The sequence below is a fragment of the Bubalus bubalis genome, chromosome 1 (assembly GCF_019923935.1).
Source record: "Bubalus bubalis isolate 160015118507 breed Murrah chromosome 1, NDDB_SH_1, whole genome shotgun sequence".
Taxonomy (NCBI): Eukaryota; Metazoa; Chordata; class Mammalia; order Artiodactyla; family Bovidae; genus Bubalus; species Bubalus bubalis.
The window spans coordinates 188,811,704-188,830,966 of NC_059157.1; the positions used below are offsets into that span (position 1 = coordinate 188,811,704).

Genomic DNA, 19,263 nt, shown 5'->3' on the forward strand with positions numbered 1-19,263 from the left:
CCATGGACTGCAGCATGTAAGGCCTCCCTGTTCCTCACTATGTCCTGGAATTTGCCCAAGTTCATGTCCATTGAATCAGGAATGCTATCAACCATCTCATCCTCTGCCACCCTCTTCTTTTTTGAGCATTTAAATATCTGTTTACTCTTCTGTGACCCATGAGTGATATGGAAGGTACTTTTATTTTCTAAGTGCATGGGGATTTTAGCTTATACATTTATTATTGATTTCAGCTCGGAAGGCTTGTGGGCAGAGGGCACAGACGTGGACTATCATGTCACCTCGTACTGTCTCCAGGGGCCATCTGGTGGTCCCTCTGCCCTTCCTGTGTGAGCGATGTTCCCTCTCCACTGTGTTTGTGGTCCCTTTTACATCCAGCATTCTCTGTTTTCATGGTGGCATCTCTAGAGTGGGTTTCTTCTTATTTATCCTGCTTTGGAGTCAGTGTGCTTCCTGAGGATAAAGTTTTGTGTCTCTCGGGAATTCTGGAAAAATTTCAGCCATTCTTCTGTTGACTTTTGCTTCAATTTACCTTATGCCTGACTTTGTCACACCATTTTCCAAGTCTCATACTCTTGCTCATGTTTGTCTTTTAGTCTTTTTTTTTTTTTTTTTTATCACCATGTTCTTGGTGAATTCCTCCACTTTCCACTCTCGTTTTCCAGCTGTATCTTCATCTCTGTCTTATCTGCTACTTAACCTGCACATTAAGCTCTTCATTTCAGTGATCCTAATTTTCATTCCTTTAAAAAAAATATTTTATCTTTATTCATCGATTTATTTGGTTGCACCGGGTCTTAGCTGCGGCATGTGGGATCTTTAGTTGCAGCAAGTGGGATCTAGTTCCCCGACCAGGGATCGAATCCAGGCCCCCTGCATCAGGAGTTCAGTTCAGTTCAGTTCAGTTCAGTAGCTCAGTCGTGTCTGACTCTTTGCGACACCATGAATCGCAGCACGCCAGGCCTCCGTGTCCATCACCATTTCCTGGAGTTCACTCAAACTCACGTCCATTGAGTCAGTAATGCCATCCAGCCATCTCATTCTCTGTCGTCCCCTCCTCCTCCTGCCCCCAACTCCTCCCAGCATCAGGGTCTTTTCGGTCTCACCCACTGGACCACCAGGGAAGTCCCTGTTTCTCGTTCTTAAATGTCCTCGGTAGTTCTCTCCAAACCTGCCTCTTCTCTTGCTTGGTGCTCTTTTCTTTGCACGTGTTCCAAGTTCTTCTCTTATCTCTAAGCATACTTATTTTATATGTGTGCTCAGCTTCATGCAACTCTTCACGGGCCCACCAGGCTCTTCTGTCCATGGGATTTCCCAGGCAGGAATACTGGAGTGGGTTGCCATTTCCTCCTTCAGGGAATCTTCCTGACCCAGGGATCAAACCCAGGTCTCCTGCATTGCAGGCAGATTCTTTTTGACTAGTGCCACCTGGGAAGCCCTACTTATTTTATATACTGCAAAGAATAATGCCAACATAATAAAAACACACAAAATAATACCGAAGTTTAAATTTCTTGAGCATTTTGCTCTGCTGCCTCTCACTCCCTGAAGCCCAGTTCTCATGTGCTTTGTACCCTGGGCTGTGATCTTGTGTTCAGGAGACTTTGTCTCCCTGGAGGGGCTCTGCTTCTCCCAGGAGCCCAGGAGTGGGGCTGATCTAGAAATAAACCATTATAGGTTTATTTCCTGGACTCATAAGAGGGGACTTCTGAAGGTGTCATTGACAAACTTGATCCCCTAAACAGAACTCAGAGCTTGAAGAGATTGCCAAGGTAAACCTACACAAATCCTGGTGAAGAAAGCAATTGTGGGAGTTAAGGAATGCTATGGTGTGAGTAGCCCTGGGGGACTCAGCTAACCTGGGGGGTTTTGTCCTGGCCTAGGACTGCCTCGCCAGGGACAAGACCAGTGTCCAGGATGCAGAACGTCGGAGGCCCTCGCTCCCTACACATCTCTGTTAAGCTCTTTATTCAGTTTGGGACACAGTTGCAAAACGTGACTCTGATTTTGTCCTCAATGAACTTAACTTCCCATTGACTTCTCTGTTGTCCATGTGACGGAGGTGGTATCTGTTGTTTTAGAACAGGCAGATCATCCAGACGTTTTTGGTAGCTGAAAACTGCCATACGTCTGCATTGCGTGGTATATACCAGTAAATGTGAAAGAGCATGATTTTTTAAAGGGGGTTAGTACATCTTACAGGTCAGATTTCAAAGCTATTAATAGAAATTAAACATGAATGGAAAGACCGTCAGGCACTTGGAATGTTGTTGTCTGATGGTGCGGGGTCTGCCCGAGTTCATGTCCACTGTGGGCCTCCAAGACCCCCTTGTGTTTTAATTGCCTGTGAGGCCGTGACCCCAGCTCACTGTCCTCTCAGCTCTGCTTCCTAAACCCTGGGCCCACAGGGTCCCCTGCTGGTGCGTCCCCGGACCAGGCACCCCGACCTGAGCAGTCCTCTCCTGTCCGTTTCTCCCTTACCCATGAACATGCCTCTTGGGGTGACGTGTCCAGGCCAGGCCCTGCCCCACTCGCGACCCCCTCCTCCATGTTTCTCATGGCCCCCTGCCTCACCTAAGACCGCCTCCAGTCCCGCTCCCATCAGATCCCTTCCCTGTGACCATTGAGGTTCTGTCTCAGTGAGCCCAGTTCTGTTCCCGTCCTTGCCCGCTCCAGCCGCTGCTGACGGTGGTGACGCTCAGAGGACGCCATCCCCTCTGCTTGGTCCTCACTGCCCCTCAACACCCGGGCTCGGCTTCTCCCCCGAGGCTGCACCCTGGACCTTTGCCTGGTGGGTTCTTGCTCATCCTCCAGCTGTCAGTGTGCCAGGACACCTTCCCCAGCCCGAGACCCAGCTAGGATGCACATGCACGCACTCAGAGGCTCACACGCGTGCACACACACACAGACACATACACAAGCACACATACCACATCGTGCAGACTGTCTTTATGGGCTGCTTTCCTCACTTCACGTCCCACTGCTGACCTTTACATCTGCCTGCCCCGTCCCTGGGTAGAGACCGCAGGGCTGCACTTGGCCCTGTGGTGTGGACAGTGAGGTCAGCAGCCAGCCCTGGAGCTTTTTCCGTTCCCTGTGGTGAGTCCTGCGGGCACCACACTCCCCTGAGTGGCTCGCTGAGCGCATCCTGCCCGTCCCAACACTGCAGACCCACATAGCAGACTTACCGTGAAGAGACCACACCTGTCTCCACACCCACCCGTGATGGTGGAGAGAATAACACCATTCTGGGTGCCTGGTAGTCTTTTGTTTCCACTTTATTTCTGGTTTTGAAATCCAGCAAGCAGAGGCTTTGTCCCTGCTCTACGATGAACCTCGGTAGCATCATAACCCACACTGTCCCCTGTGTGTCCACAGTGCGAGTCGGGGCTTCCCTGGTGGCTCAGACAGTAAAGAATCTGCCTGCACTGCAGGAGACCCAGGTTCAGTCCCTGGGTCAGGAAGATCCCCTGGAGAAGGGAATAGCAACCTACTCCAGTATTCTTGCCTGGAGAATCCCATGGGCAGAGGAGCCTGGAGGGAACAGTTCATGGGGTCACAAAGAGTTGGACATGACTGAGCAGCTAACACACAAACACGCACACACACAATGCAGATTGGTGGCAGGTAGACTGATTTTCCCCGTGGAGGTGTGGGATGGGCCACAGGCTTAAGTGGCCCCAGCCGGTGACTTCACACTTCTTAGGAGTGGCCCTCTTCTCCTCATTGCTCCCCAGGGGCTCATGAGGGTTGGAAAATATCACGTGTGAAGACAGTTTGTCAAGTGGTGTCACACGTGAGGTACCACGTGTGTCAGAGCAGCGATGCCTCATGAAGGGGTGATGGTGAGTCCCGGCGGGGCTGCCAGGGATGACAGCATGTGAACAAGAGGCCCAGGGCCATGAGCCGTGCAGGGGGTACAGAGATGGACACAGCTGAGGCCCATGCCAGCTCATCCCCAAAGCGGCGCACGCGTCCTTGGGTGGCTGACAAGGGTCCCAACCATCTCTCACCCGACGCTTCTCCTCTCTGCCCCTCAGATGCCAAGCAAGAGGCTGGTGGGTCCTGTTTCTGCAGAAGCCACATCCTGCTGTGTTCGGCCCTTTTCTGGAACATGGGAGAGGCTGCTGCCCACCAGCCTGTGGCCATCCTGGGTGCCAGTCTGTCCATCTCAGAAGTGCTGGCTTCCGTGCCAGCTTGACAACCCCCCTCACCCCGGTGCTGGATCTTTTCATGGCTCAGCACGTCACAAGGAGCTTTGTTTCCCTCTAAAGCACCCCCGAGGGCATCAGAGGTGCTGGCGGCCTGCCCCAGGGAGGCAACTGCCCGCTGTGCACCCAGAGCGGGCAGGGCACCTCGCCCATCCGTCCTTGTGTGGCTCCGAGGCTGCTCCTCAGGGCACGAAGCTGTGTTTGTGAGTCTTGGGGAGACCAAGCAGGGGCTCTGCAGGGACCCCAACTGTTTATGCCGCGAGTTCAGTCTCTGAGCCACAAGGGAAGCCCAAGAATACTGGAGTGGGTAGCCTATCCCTTCCCCGGCGGATCTTCCCGACCCGGAATCAAACCGGGGTTTCCTGCATTGCAGGCGGATTCTTTACCAACTGAGCTATCTGTGCCATGGGTTCAGTTTCTGGTTTTGGGTGAACTGGGCCTGTCCTGCTTTGTTCTCAGGGACTCTAGTGGGCTCAGAAGGGATCATCTCCCTGTCTCAGCAGTTTGATTTATTGCTGTGTGTGTGTGTGTGTGTGTATGTGACACACACATACCTGTGCCTGGGCTGAGCTCTGGGGCATCCAGGGCTGACCTTGAGTGCTGGCCTGCCCTGGATCGGCAGCGGCTGCTTGTTGTACGTTTTGACTCTTTTGTCCCTCCCCCGGCTCCCCTGTGCCCCTTAACAATTGGCTAACAATGATGCTCTGTGGTGCCTTCACAAACATAACCTTCAGCCCCAGTGACCTTGTTGGAATGGGAGCTCTGGTCTTCAGATCAAGGATTTGTCCTGACCCGGTTCTGGGCGTGGAAGCAGGACCAGGGTCTGGACAGTGTCCCCCGGCACCCCCGCAGAGGGGCCCCATGGGGTGGGGCTCAGACCCAGGCAGAAGCTTCCAGTGTCCGGACACCACGCTCACGCACAGCCCGCTCTGTCTGCAGTACGCTCAGGTTGCCTCTCAGTTCACACTTGGTTCTCGAGTAAACGCTTTCAGTTAAATGTCTTCTCCACTTGTGGCTGCCAGTTTCTCACACAAGCCAATTTGAGAAGGCTCCAACTAGGCCTGCCCGGGGGTGCCGGGCATCTGCGAGGGTGGCAGTCCCCCCAGGCGAGGGCACAGGCAGGGGCCCTGGTGTCCAGGGTTCCCGGGGTGGCTTGTGACTGATGCTTCAGGGTTTCAAGATTATGGTGCACTTTCGGTTTTCTGTAGCTCCTTCAGGATTTGGTGGTCAGTTGCTGTTCCTAGGAATCTGTCCCATTAGCTGTGTTTGCACATCCAGAGCTGCTCGGAAGCGGCTCCTGATTCCCTCTGGAAAAATCCCACAGCATCTGCTTGTGCCTGCCCCTCCGTCGTGACGCTGTCCACACGGTCTCTCATTGTGTCCTGATTCTCTTGCCAAAACACAGCCAATTTTACTAATCCTTTCAGAGACCCACTTTTGTGGGTTTCTGCATGTTTTTCATTTCATTAATTTCTGCTAAGTTATTTCCTTCCTTCCTCTTAATTTACTTTGTTCATGTTAATGTTTTATGTCATTTGTTTTCAGCCTTCTGAAAATTTGTCCCCTACACCAAAGTTTAACCTTTGATCCCTTTAAGAACTTTTAGCTGCAGCCTAAAGTTGCAAAATGACATGTTTTGCTACTATTTCATTCAATAGATTTGTCTAGTATAGTATCTTAATTGATTTTTTAATTAATAACTTTTTTAAAATTAATTTTTGTTGGAGTACAGTTGCTTTACAATGTTGTATTAGTTTCTGCTGTACAGCAGAGTGAACCAGTTATCAGATCAGATCAGTCGCTCAGTCGTGTCCAACTCTTGGTGACCCCATGAATCGCAGCACGCCAGGCCTCCATGTCCAACACCAACTCCCGGAGTTCACTGAGACTCACGTCCATCGAGTCAGTGATGCCATCCAGCCATCTCATCCTCTGTCGTCCCCTTCTCCTCCTGCCCCCAATCCCTCCCAGCATCAGAGTCTTTTCCAGTGAGTCAACTCTTCGCATGAGGTGGCCAAAGTACTGGAGTTTCAGCTTTAGCATCATTCCTTCCAAAGAAATCCCAGGGCTGATCTCCTTCAGAATGGACTGGTTGGATCTCCTTGCAGTCCAAGGGACTCTCAAGAGTCTTCTCCAACACCACAGTTCAAAAGCATCAATTCTTCGGTGCTCAGCCTTCTTCACAGTCCAACTCTCACATCCACACATGACCACAGGAAAAACCGTAGCCTTGACTAGATGGACCTTTGTTGGCAAAGTAATGTCTCTGCTTTCCAATATGCTGTCTAGGTTGGTTATAACTTTCCTTCCAAGGAGTAAGCGTCTTTTAATTTCATGGCTGCAGTCACCATCTGTAGTGATTTTGAAGCCCAAAAAAATAAAGTCTGACACTGTTTCCACATCTATTTCCCATGAAGTGATGGGACCGGCTGCCATGATCTTCGTTTTCTGAATGGTAAGCTTTAAGCCAACTTTTTCACTCTCCACTTTCACTTTCATCAAGAGGCTTTTGAGTTCCTCTTCACTTTCTGCCATAAGGGTGGTGTCATCTGCATATCTGAGGTTATTGATATTTCTCCCGGCAATCTTGGTTCCAGCTTGTGTTTCTTCCAGTCCAGCGTTTCTCATGATGTACTCTGCGTATAAGTTAAATAAACAGGGTGACAATATACAGCCTTGACGAACTCCTTTTCCTATTTGGAACCAGTCTGTTGTTCCATGTCCAGTTCTAACTGTTGCTTCCTGACCTGCATACAAATTTCTCAAGAGGCAAGTCAGGTGGTCTGGTATTCCCATCTCTTTCAGAATTTCCCACAGTTTATTGTGATCCACACAGTCAAAGGCTTTGGCATAGTCAATAAAACAGAAATAGATGTTTTTCTGGAACTCTCTTGCTTTTTCCATGATCCAGCGGATGTTGACAATTTGATCTCTGGTTCCTCTGCCTTTTCTAAAACCAGCTTGAACATCAGGAAGTTCACGGTTCACGTACTGTTGAAGCCTGACTTGGAGAATTTTGAGCAATACTTTACTAGAGTGTGAGATGAGTGCAATCATGCGGTAGTTTGAGCATTCTTTGGCATTGCCTTTCTTTGGGATTGGAATGAAAACTGACCTTTTCCAGTCCTGTGGCCACTGCTGAGTTTTCCAAATTTGCTGGCGTATTGAGTGCAGCACTTTCACAGCATCATCTTTCAGGACTTGGAATAGCTCAACTGGAATTCCATCACCTCCACTAGTTTTGTTCGTAGTGATGCTTTCTAAGGCCCACTTGACTTCACATTCCAGGATGTCTGGCTCTAGGTCAGTGATCACACCATCGTGATTATCTTGGTCGTGAAGATCTTTTTTGTACAGTTCTTCTGTGTATTCTTGCCATCTCTTCTTAATATCTTCTGCTTCTGTTAGGTCCATACCATTTCTGTCCTTTATTGAGCCCATCTTTGCATGAAATGTTCCCTTGGTATCTCTGATTTTCTTGAAGAGATCTCTAGTCTTTCCCATTCTGTTGTTTTCCTCCATTTCTTTGCATTGATCACTGAGGAAGGCTTTCTTATCTCTTCTTGCTATTCTTTGGAACTCTGCATTCAGATGTTTATATCTTTCCTTTTCTCCTTTGCTTTTTGCTTCTCTTCTTTTCACAGCTAGCTATTTGTAAGGCCTCCCCAGACAGCCATTTTGCTTTTTTGCATTTCTTTTCCATGGGGATGGTCTTGATCCCTGTCTCCTGTACAATGTCACGAACCTCATTCCATATATCCCCTCTTTTTTTGGTTTCCTTCCCATTTAGGTCACCACAGAGCACTGAGTAGAGTTCCCAGTGCTTAACAGTAGGTTCTCATTAGTTATCTGTTTTATACATAATATCAATAGTGTATGTGCATCAATCCCAGTCTCCCAATTCACCCCATGCCCTCTTTCCTTCCTTGGTATCCATACATCCATATGCAACCATTCTCTGCATCTTCGTCTCTATTTCTACTTTGCAAAAAAGTTCATCAGTATCATTTTTCTAAATTCCAGAAGTGATATGATAACAGTGTTTTTCTCTTTCTGACTTCCTTCACTCTGACAGTCTCTAGGTCCATCCACGTCTCTGCAGGTCATACAGTTCTGTTCCTTTTTGTAGCTGAGATCCCATCGTGTATTGGCACCGCATCTTCTTTATCCATTCTTCTGTTGATGGGCTGTCTAAGTGTATGAGAATTTTCCCCAGTGTCTTTTTTGTTACCTTTTTCTTTTGCATCAGTAAATATTGGTCAAAGAATATACTCTGATTGATGCCTGTCTTTTGAAATTTGAAATTTGTTTTATGGCTAGCATTATGGTCACATTTTAGAAATGCTCTGTGCATCTTTGAAAAGACTGTATTCTGTGGTTGGTGAGATTAGTTTTGGTAGGTTTATTAATCATGTTGTTTAAACCTCCTATATTAGGTCTTGGCAAAAGTATAGCCCGTAGGCTTAATCTGGCTTGCCACCTATTTCTAGAAATAAATTCTTTTTTTTTTTTGCTTTAACTTTTATTTTTTGGTCATGCCACATAGCATGTGGGATCATGGTTCCCTAATTACCAGGAATCAAGCCTGCGGCCTCTGCAGTGGAAGCACAGAGCCTCAACTACTGGACTTACAGGGCAGTCCCTAGAGATAAATTCTTATGGGATCACATCCACAGCCTTGGTTTATATATTGCTGTGGCAGTTTTTGCTCTATGACTTGGTTGAGTAGCTTCAATAGAGACCATTTGCCCTGAAAAATCTAAAATATTTACTCTTTGGCCCTTTCCAGAATATTTTTGCCAACTCTTGTGTCTTCAGTCATTTATTTTATCTATTTTATCAAATACAGAGAGCGGGTCTGTTAGAATCTTCAGTCATCACCGTGGATTTGCCTACTAATTGTTGCATTTCTATCAGTTTTTGTTTTGTATGTCTGGGGCTGTGTTATGAGTGACACAGTTTAAAATCGTGGCATCTTCTTCATGCCTGACATGTGTGTCATATGGAGTGATCGTCTGTCCCCACCAGCGTGTCTTGCCTGTAAGTCGGCTTGGTCTGAGATTCGTGTGGCTGAGCCTCTGGGTAGTATTTGCCTTGTGTACTCCTTCTGTTCGTTTATTTTTAAGTCTTAGATGTACCTTGTAAACACGTACATGTTGGGTCAGCCAGAAAGTTCATTTGGGTTTTTCTCTAACATCTTACGGAAAAACCGAAACAAACTTTCTGGCCAACCCAATATAATTAAAGTCATTTTTTTAACATGGTATTTTAAGTTGAAGTTTGATATTCTTTTTTAAAAAATTCTGACCGTTAAGAATTCTTTAACCAGAGCCATTGTAAATGTAAGTACAGATAGGTGTGAGTTTAAATCCACCATCTTGTATTTCACTATTTTATTTGTGCGGTGTTTCTTTTTTCTTTCCTTCTCCTTTTTTTTGAGTTATTGATCCGCTGTTTTTTGTTTTTTGTTTTTTTTTTTTTTTTAACCTTTACCGCCAGGAAGTTATAGACTTTTTCTGCACCTTTGATGGTTTTCCAGAAATTACAACATTCTTCCTTATCAAACGTCTAAAACTAACTTGTACTTTACTCTTGGGGGGAACCCAAGGACCTGAGATCACCCCACTACCCCTTCCGAGTGTTATTGTCTATTAACTTTTTTAACCCACTAGCCTTTGCCGCTGTAGCCTCAGTATTAGTCTTATTTAGATTTGTAGACGTACCTGCCTCTTTCTTTGCTCTTTATTCTTTTTGCATCTCTGACATTCCATCTGAGCTCACTTGTTCCTGTTCAAGTGTACATGTGTTAGAAATGCCTTTCATCAGGTTCTGAGGTGGCAAGCTTTCCCCTCTTTTGTTTGGGTTTCCCTGCTGCTCTGGAGATGGGCTTGCCGGTTGTAGAATCCAGGTTGGCTCTTGGGTCCTTTCAGTACGACATTGTGTGCTGGCCTCTGGCATCCTTTGTTTGCTAACAAACCGTTGTCAGGCTGTCTCTTCTTTGCACGCGATCTGATTTTTTCTCTGGCTTTTAACATCAAAATTAAAAGTCTTTGTGCTTCAAAGAATGCCATCAAGAAAGTGAAAAGACAACCCAGACGATGAGAGAAAATATGCAAATAACTCATTTGACTAGGGGCTTGTGCTAGAAGGTAGAAAGAGCTCTGACGAGGCTGTCCGGCCAGTACCTGAGTGCCAGTGATGCTCTCGAGCAGGAACAGTGAGTGGGGAGGTCCTGCCCCCTGCCGCTGGTTCTGACCGCACCCTCCTGCCTGTGCTGTCACCCGCCTGGACCACCCCTCCATCCGCCTGCGTGCAGGAGAGTCACTGGTCATCTCTCCAGACGTCATGAGCGTCACCGTCCTATACGGCTGCAGCCTCTGCCTCTGATATGGTCAGCGCCTCTCAACCAAGTGCAGTGGTGCCCACTTGGATGAGCGAGAAACGGAATGCAAACGCGGGATCCCAACATCCACTTCCAGCCATGATGGGGTGACCCGGACCAGATCTCACATCCCACGTTGAACAGCAGGAAAAACCAAACAGAAGCATGTAAGGTTGCAACATCAAACACCGCATGGCAGGAGTGCTGGACAGTGACCCCACAGGAGGGAGAGGCGCCCCCTTCAGCTCATCCCCTGCAGCTGCCAGCTGAGCACAGGGAGGGTGGTGGAGGCGGAGCCTGGTGACCCGGGCTCCAGGGAGGCTGGAATCTGTGGGGGAAATGCTGCAGAAAATAGGAGTGTATGAAACAGGAGATCTAGGAAGCTGAGAACCCCCACCCCGCGCTTAGACCATGTTGACCATTGCACGTGTCGGGGATGCCCCCAAGGTCAGGGGACCTGGAAGGGTGTGGGTATCACTGTTTCCTCAGTTCACATGGACTGTGAGTGAAGTTGCATACTCAGCAGCTAGGTGGAAAGACCTCACAGTTCAGAGGGCGTTGAGCAGGGTCCTCAAAGGCTGTAGTCTCCTTCCCAGACGTGAGCCTTGCTCAGGACCCATAGACAGAAAGCTTGAAGGAAGCCTGGAGAGAGTTGAACAACTCTTGAGTAAGTTAACGGCATCCACTAATGAGGCCTGACAATATTTGAGGGATGACAGCAAACTCACCCCCTAACATGCCACGTGTCCAGGAACCAGGCAGAAATTATTCGTTATGCAAACAGGTGGGAAAATGTAACCCAGAAGTTAAGAAAAATCAATTAGAAACAGATCCAGGTGGATCCACGCTATCCAGATGGTAGAATTAGGATAGAAGGATGTTAAAAGTGTCTATTATAAATATGGCCCATGTGTTCAGTGACACAGAGAAGCTATGCACAAGATGAGGAGAAAATGAATGGTGTAAAAAAAGACCCAAGTCTCCTCGAGAGGAAAGCCGTGCACTGGGTGGGTTCATGGTGGGTCAGACGCTGCAGATACAAGATCAGTATTCTTGAAGACATAGCACCAGAAACTTTCTAAAATGAAACACAGGAAAGAGGCAGGAAAAAAAAACAAAACAAAACATCATCAGTGTAACCATAAAGAGGGATAATAAATAGGAAATTGAAAAGGATGTATGATGGAAAATATTTGAAAAAAAAAAAGGCTAAAATTTTGCAAATTTGATGAAAACTGATTTTCAAGAAGACCCACAAATCCCAAGCAGAAGAAAACTATGCCACTGCAGTATTCTTGCCTGGAGAATCCGATGGACAGAGGAGCCTGGTGGGCTACTGTCCTTGGGGCTGCAAAGAATCGGACATGACTGAAGCAACTTAGCATAAAACAAAATTCTGACACATGCTACGACATGAGTGAACCTTGAGGGCAGGATGCTCCATGACATACGTCAGACACAAAAGGACAAACACTGGAGTGATCCACTTACGTGAGGTCCCTAGAGGAGCCAAGTCCCAGGGACCGAAGGCAGGATGGCAGGGCCAGAGGCTGGGGAGGGGGAGGGCAGTGAGCGAGTGATGGGGCAGAGGTTCAGTGTGGGAAGATGGCCAAGGTCTGTGAATGGACGGTGCTGAGAGCAGCCCAACGGTATGAATGCTCTTAAGGCCACCGAGCTGGACACAACACGATGATTTAAATGGTGACTCTTACCTGTAGTTTAAAACAAACACACAAATACAAGGGCTAAACTTAGCCAGTAGGCCTGGTTTCGGCTTCCTTGATCACAAGCTAAGCTGTACTGGAGGGGGGCTGGGCTGACCTGGAGAAGAGCCCATCTGCAGGGTTAGTGGGTTTGGAGGAAGGTGAGAGCTGCTGAGGTCAGCACGGTCGTTGTCCTGGGAGCCGGAGCCTCATCGCCCACAGGCCAGAGACCTGAAGGCTGTTCTGCTCCTCTTCAGAGGCAGGAGGCAGCCCACCTTCAGCTGCTCCTGCTAGCCCCCCACGGAGGTTGAAATTGCTTTGCAGCCCTTCCTGGGGTGTGCGCTCTGCCTCTCTCTGGGTATGTTCATTTATGGGCCATCTGTCAGGCCTCCTTAGAAGGCAGAGGACAGTAGCAGCTCTCGGAAAGGCCCCGCAAGACTGTGTCCCTGGTGTTTGCCTCAGTTAGCAGACGGTTCAGTTCATCAGGAAATCAGTTCATTCATAACTGTCCGCCTCCCCGACGTGCACTTTTTTGATTTCAGGGGAACAGCATGTAGTTTGTTTGCTGGCGTTTTTCTAGTCCTGCCTAACTACCCTGTGTTGTGTCTTTCACTTTCAGGCCTTGAAGTTAGAAACCTCCAAGGACGATTCTCCCGCTGACCCTGCTGACCCTGGGCCTCGGTGAGTCCAGAGAGGGAAGTGCCTGATGCTTTAGCCGCGTGTGTGTGCGCATGTGTGGTTGTGTGTGTGCATGTGTTTATTTCTGTCCCCTGGAGCAGTCCCAGCCAGACAGGGTCCCACCCCAGTCCTCTGGACCTGGCTCCATTGGCAGACACAGAAGTTCCTTGCTTGGAGAGCCAGGCTCGCTGGCCCAGCCTCAGTGATGCTGAAGGGACGGAGTGGGCACAGTTGGGCCTTAACGCATTGCTGGTTGATTCTCCTAAAGGAGCCCAGCAGGGCTGTGGGGCACCAAGAGCCTTCTGAGCAGCGAAGCACAGTGCTCTGTGCACGGCAGCCGTGAGTCGTCAGCACTGCGGAGAGTGGCCAACGGCACCGGTCATCAGCCAGGCCTTTCCCGGAAGGACAGAACTGGGGAGGTCAGAGATGGAAGGTCAGAGATGGAAGTCAGTTTGGTCTCCCTCTTTCTGGGTACCGGGCCTCAAGTTCTGTAGCCATTGAGGGCTGGGAACAGGAGTGGGAAGAGGAGCAGCCAGTCAGAGACTCAGTGTTCTTCAGCTACTGGACAACTCCCAGATCAGACTGATAACCAAGAACCCAACAAGATTAACTCAACGTTTACAAGAAGAAACAACGTTCAGTTACCTGCATACAACTGAACAGTTTTTAGAAACAGGAAAGATATAGTAACTGCACCCCCACCCCACCACCACAATAAGCTAGTAGTCATCAGTACTGAAAGTTAAATCAAATCGTTTGTTTATGACTTGAACCGGCACCTCTCAAAAGGTGCCCGAGTGTCTAATAACGATAAACATCTGAAAAGATGTGCGACTTAGTCATCAGAGAAATGGCAGTTACAGACCACAGTGTGCTGGTGTGATGAGTGGAGAGAGGAGGCAGGTGGACAAGGGTAGGAGCAGGGGCTCATCAGTCACTCTTACCTCTGTTTTCCTGCAAGTCGGCTCCTAGCTGAGCACTTAAAAAACCCCTCATCATTCAGTTCTCTTCCCATCTGTGAACAGTGAGTCTTACTTGTGTTTTCTGAGGAGGACACAGGCTCACGATGATCCCTTTGCCCTGAGGGCAGGGGTATGTGGTCCTGTCCCTGCCGCTCCTGCTCCCATGCCCTGGTGGACTCTGGTGCTGGTCATGCCGTCCTGGCCCAGCCCTGCGGGAAGCCGGGAGCACGCTCAGACCTTGGCTGCGTGGATTCTAGGGCCCTGGGGCCTGAGTGGTCCTGAGAAGCACCCCGTCTGCCACACGGCCCCAGGCACAATGATGGTCACTGGCTCTGCACCTCCCCCCCACTGATGAATGGTAAAACAAACACATCTCTCCTACGTAGCTTACTGCAATTTTAGCTCATACAGGTTTTCCATTAGCTTTTCTTACAAGTTTTAAGGTGATTAGAAGGTTTTCCTTAGTCTTTCTTAGGTACTGATGCTGAAACAATACCGTTCCCTGCCTGCTCCCATGGCCCACGTGGATCTCAGAACTCGGTCCGGGGTTGGGGTGGGGGAGTTGGGGTGCAGAGGGAGGGGCTGCAAGGGCAGAATAGGTGGGAGGCCCCCCCACTCGGCCATGTTTGGGGACAGGTCCTCTTTGTTCTAAAGGAGACATGAGGGAACTCGCAAAGGGTTCAGACTTTGACCTGCTAAGTTGTGTCTGGAAGAGGCTGGTGTCCTGCAGGGCAAGCTTTTTCCCTTAAACACAATCTTATTCGGGTTCAGCCTAATTGATTAAGCCTTGTAATGGTTGCAAAGACAGAAGATTGGGGCTTTATAAACCAGCAGATAACTTTTTGTTAATATTTACATTTTAATTAAAGAAGTAATGTATGCTTGTAAAAATTAAACACAGAACCAAACCTAATAAGTAATCAAAATTTCATTCTTTCCTCCATCACAAATCCCACCTTTTTTTTTCTGGAGGGAGCCGCCACTGTAAATGGTTTGTGCTTTATCCTTCCAGAACTTGTCAACATACACATGAGAACACTTATGCAGTTTCTGAAAACATTTATGTGTCATGACGTCTGTCTGTGGGACTTGATTTTAACCTGCTTGGGGTCTTTTAGCATACACAAACCTACCTTGTTTAAAAAGACGTAGCTTCCTCTTTTATGCATGTTCTAAAGAGCATGGTTGGACATACGTATATGTACAAACATGTATACACATGTGTACACACACACACAAGCTTTGTAAGAAGCCTGGCTGATAATTCCAGAGCACGATACCTGGTTCTGGTTTTCAGTTTCTTAGACCCAGAGTGTGCTTTCATGACTTGACGTATGTGTGTCTTCTCAGAAAGTGTAACTGGCACGCTCATCCTTCTGTTCAGGGGCTGGGTGAAGGGCGTCGGGTGAGCGCAGTGGGGACAATAGGCAGAGAGCAAGGCTCACCCTCTCAGACACTGCGTCAGTGTGAGCGGCCCTGCCCGGCCCAGGTCGCCCCCCTGCTGGAAGGTAGGCTTTGCGCCCTGCCCGTGTAGAGCCCCTGGCTGGTGCTGTTTGTAGGTTGGGGGTGGGGTGGGGTAGGCTCTACAAGAACAGTGGCCTGGGCTGGATTCCCTTGCCACCCAGGAGCGTCTGTTTTCTGGAACATTCCACACTGTGTTCCTCTCGTTGGGACACATGTAAAGGTATGTGCACACGTGGTTACGTTCAGCTGGTCACCAGAGTCCAGTAACAGAGCCGTGTCCTTCCAGCACTTAAAGAGCAAGCACAGCAGAGGCACAAGCAGGCGTGTGCACTGACTCTGCTCCACCACAAGGCCCCGTGTCCCCAAGACACTGTCTGCCTGACAGCCCCTTGTCTCCTGGTGAACAGAGCCGAGGCTAGAGAGTCCTCTGGAGCCCTCGCGGAGCCTGAGCACCCACATGGCTCACGCTCCAAGGGGTCTGGCTGCCCCGGGGACGGGCGTCCGGTCTGGAGCTGCCTTTCTGCACTCAGTTCCGGCCTGCCTGAAGTGGTCTCCTGCTGGCTTGTGTGTTAATTTACATTCAGAAGCATGTCCTTGGAAGCACAGGGACCCCAGGGCCAAGGCAGGTGGGTGCTAGAAAGAGGCTGGCCTGTGAGTGCCGGTTGCATTGTCCACGCGTGGCCCCTTCTCAGCTTCAGTGCTGCTTTGCTGTCCTCCTGGTCCCCCAGCAAAATGAGCTTCTCTCAAGGGAACCACTGGCTGCGAGGGGACCCGGGAGGAGGGAGGCTCTGCCCAGCTGCCCACCTATCCCTCGCTATCACAGATAACTTGCCTTAAGAGCTTCTTGGATTTTGTAGACAATCGTATCACCTACGGGTTATGATTGTCTAAAAAGAAGGAAAGCTGGTTTCCTTCTTTTTCACCCTGATTTCTGTTACTTCTTTCCTTGTCTCATCACGGAGGCTGCAGTGAGCTCTCTGAGGATTAGGGGCCTCAAGGGTGGACGTCCCTAAACAGTCACGGATGGCACTGTCATCGGGGGCTTTTCCTGAAGCTCATGACATAATCATGTTTTTTCTTTTTTAGTCTCTATTGACAATTATTAGGTCAATTGAATTTCTATGGTAGATCGTTCCTGTGTCCTGCCATAAACCAAACTTGGTCATGATGTTTTGTTTCTGTTAACTATGTGATGAAATCAGTTTGCTAAGATATATTTATTGCATATGTCTGTGTTCACACATCTGATTGACCTGTTAAGTAACAGGCCATGGATAGAAGAGCCTGGTAGGCTACAGTCCATGGGGTTGCAAAGAGTCGGACACAACTCAGCAACAAAACAGCAACAACAAACCATCAAACTGCCCTTGCATTCTTGGAGCAGACCCCACGCGGTCCTGCCATGTTGTCTTTTTAATGTGCTGTGAGATTCTGTTTGCTAATTTTTAAAGGAAGTTTTGTATTTATTTTCATAAGTAAAGAGCAGTGGTTCTCAAAGTTTTGGTCTCTTTACACTCTTAAAAAATTATTGGGGACTATATAAAGCCTTTGCTTTTGTGAGGTATAACGTCCATCGTTCTCAGCTGAGGGTGAGCCTTCCTCTACACAGGGGCACATCTGGTGATGTCAGGAGAGGGTTTTGGTTGACACCGCTGGTGTGTTGGGTGTTTGCACGGGTGTCTGTGGGTAGAAGGCAGGTGTCCTGTGATGCACAGAGCCGCCCCAGAGCAGCCCTGTGAGAGGCCCCACATGTCGGCAGCGCCGCAGTAGCGCAGAGCATAGAAAACCTCATGTAATGATTCACTTAAAAGAGCAGCAGTAAACCCATTACATGTTAACATAAAGAATATTTTTTAATAAAAACTATATTTGAACAAACTCCAGGAGATAGTGAAGGACAAAGAAACCTGGTATGTTGCAGTCTATGGGGTCGCAAAGAGTTGGACACTGAAAAACAACGTTTTCCAAAACTGAAAAAAAAAATAATGAGGAGAGAGAGATTGTTTTATATATTCCTTGTTGGTGGTGGTGTTCAGTCACTAAGTTGTGTCCGACTCTTTGTGACCCCGTGGACTGCAGCACGCCAGGCTCCTGTGTCCTCTGCTATCTCCTGGAGTTTGCTCAAACCCATGTCCATCGAGTCGGTGATGCAATCCGGCCATCTTATCCTCTGTTGGCCCTTTCTCCTCCTCCCCTCAATCTTTCCCAGCATCAGGGTCTTTTCCAGTGAGTCAACTCTTTGCATCAGGTGGCCAAAGTATTGCAGCTTCCGCATCCATCCTTCTAATGAATATTCAGGGTTGATTTCCTTTAGGATTGACTGGTTTGATTTCCTTGCAGTACAGGGAACTCTCAAGAGTTTTCTTTAGCACCACAATTTGAATGTATCAATCCTTTAGTACTCAGCCTTCTTTATGATCCAACTCTCACATCCATACGTGACTGCTGGAAAACCATAACTTTGACTATATGGACTTTTGTTGGCAAAGCAGTATCTCTGCTTTCTAATACGCTGTCTAGGTTCGTCATAGCTTTCCTTCCAGGGAGCACGGGTCTTCTAGTTTCACGGCTGCAGTGACTATTGACAGTGATTTTGGAGCCCAAGAAAAGGAAATCTTGTCACTGCTTCCACTTTTTCCCCTTCTCTTTGCCATGAAGTGATGGGACTGGATGCCATGATCTCTGGTTTTTGACTGTTAAATTTTAAGCCAGTTTTTTTTTCCACTCTCCTCTTTCACTTTCATCAAGAGGCTCTTTAGTCCCTCTTCACTTTCTGCCCTTAGAGTGGTATTATCTACATATCTTAAGTTGTTGATGTTTCCCCCAGCAATCTTGATTCCAGTTTGGGATTCATCCAGCTTGGGATTCATCCAGCCTGGCATTTCACATGATGTACTCTGCATAGAAGTTAGATAAGCAGGGTGACAACATACAGCCTTGACATACTCATTTCCCAATTTTGAACCAGTCCATTGTAACATGTCTGGATCTGAATGTTGCTTCTTGACCTGCATACAGGTTTCTCAGGAGACAGGTAAAGGGAAGTCGCTCAGTAGTGTACGACTCTTTGTGACCCCATGGACTGTAGCCTGCCAGTCTTCTCCTGTGGAATTTTCCGGGCAAGAATACTGGCGCGGGTTGCCATTTCCTTCTCCAGGGGCTCTTCCGGACCCAGGGATCAAACCCAAGTCACCCGCATTGCGGGCAGACTCTTTACAGTCTGAGCCACCAGGGAAGCCCCTTTCCTTTAAAATTTTTCAACTGTTTGTTATGATCCACACAGTCAGAGGCTTTAGCACAATTAGTGAAGCAGAAGTAGATGTTTTTCTGGAATTCTCTTGTTTTTTCGATGAACCAGCAGATGTTGGCAATTTGATCTCTGGTTTCTCTGCCTTTTCTAAATCCAGCTTGAACATCTGGAAGTTCTTGTTTTGTGTACTATTGAAGCCTGGCATGGAGAATTTTGAGTATTAGTTTGCTAGCATGTGAAATGAGCACAATTATATGGTAATTTGAACATTCTTTGGCATTGCCCTTCTGTAAGATTGGAATGAAAACTGACCTTTTCCAGTCCTGTAGCCACTGCTGAGTTTTCCAAATTTGCTGGCGTATTGAGTGCAACACTTTCACAGCATCGTCTTTTAGGATTTGAAATAGCTCAACTGGAATCCCATCACCTCCACTAGCTTTGTTCGTAGTGTTGCTTCCTAAGGCCTGCTTGACTTCGCACTTTAGGATGTCTGGCACTAGGTGGGTGATCACACCATCGTGGTTATTTGGGTCATCAAGACCTTTTTTGTATAGTTCTTCTGTGTACTTTTTTGCCACCTCTTCTTAACCTCTTCTGCTCCCGTTAGGTCCTT

At 48.2% G+C, this 19,263-nt stretch overlaps 1 protein-coding gene across 2 annotated transcripts in view; it reads left to right on the forward strand.

Moving 5' to 3' along the window:
* AGPAT3 (1-acylglycerol-3-phosphate O-acyltransferase 3) overlaps positions 1 to 19,263 on the forward strand; it is a 69,993-nt gene that overhangs the window by 11,621 nt on the left and 39,109 nt on the right. For both annotated transcript variants that reach the window (XM_044947532.2, XM_044947535.2), the window contains exon 2: positions 12,916 to 12,977. The gene's annotated coding sequence lies outside the window, so the exon portion shown is untranslated. The remainder of the gene's footprint in view (positions 1 to 12,915; positions 12,978 to 19,263) is intronic.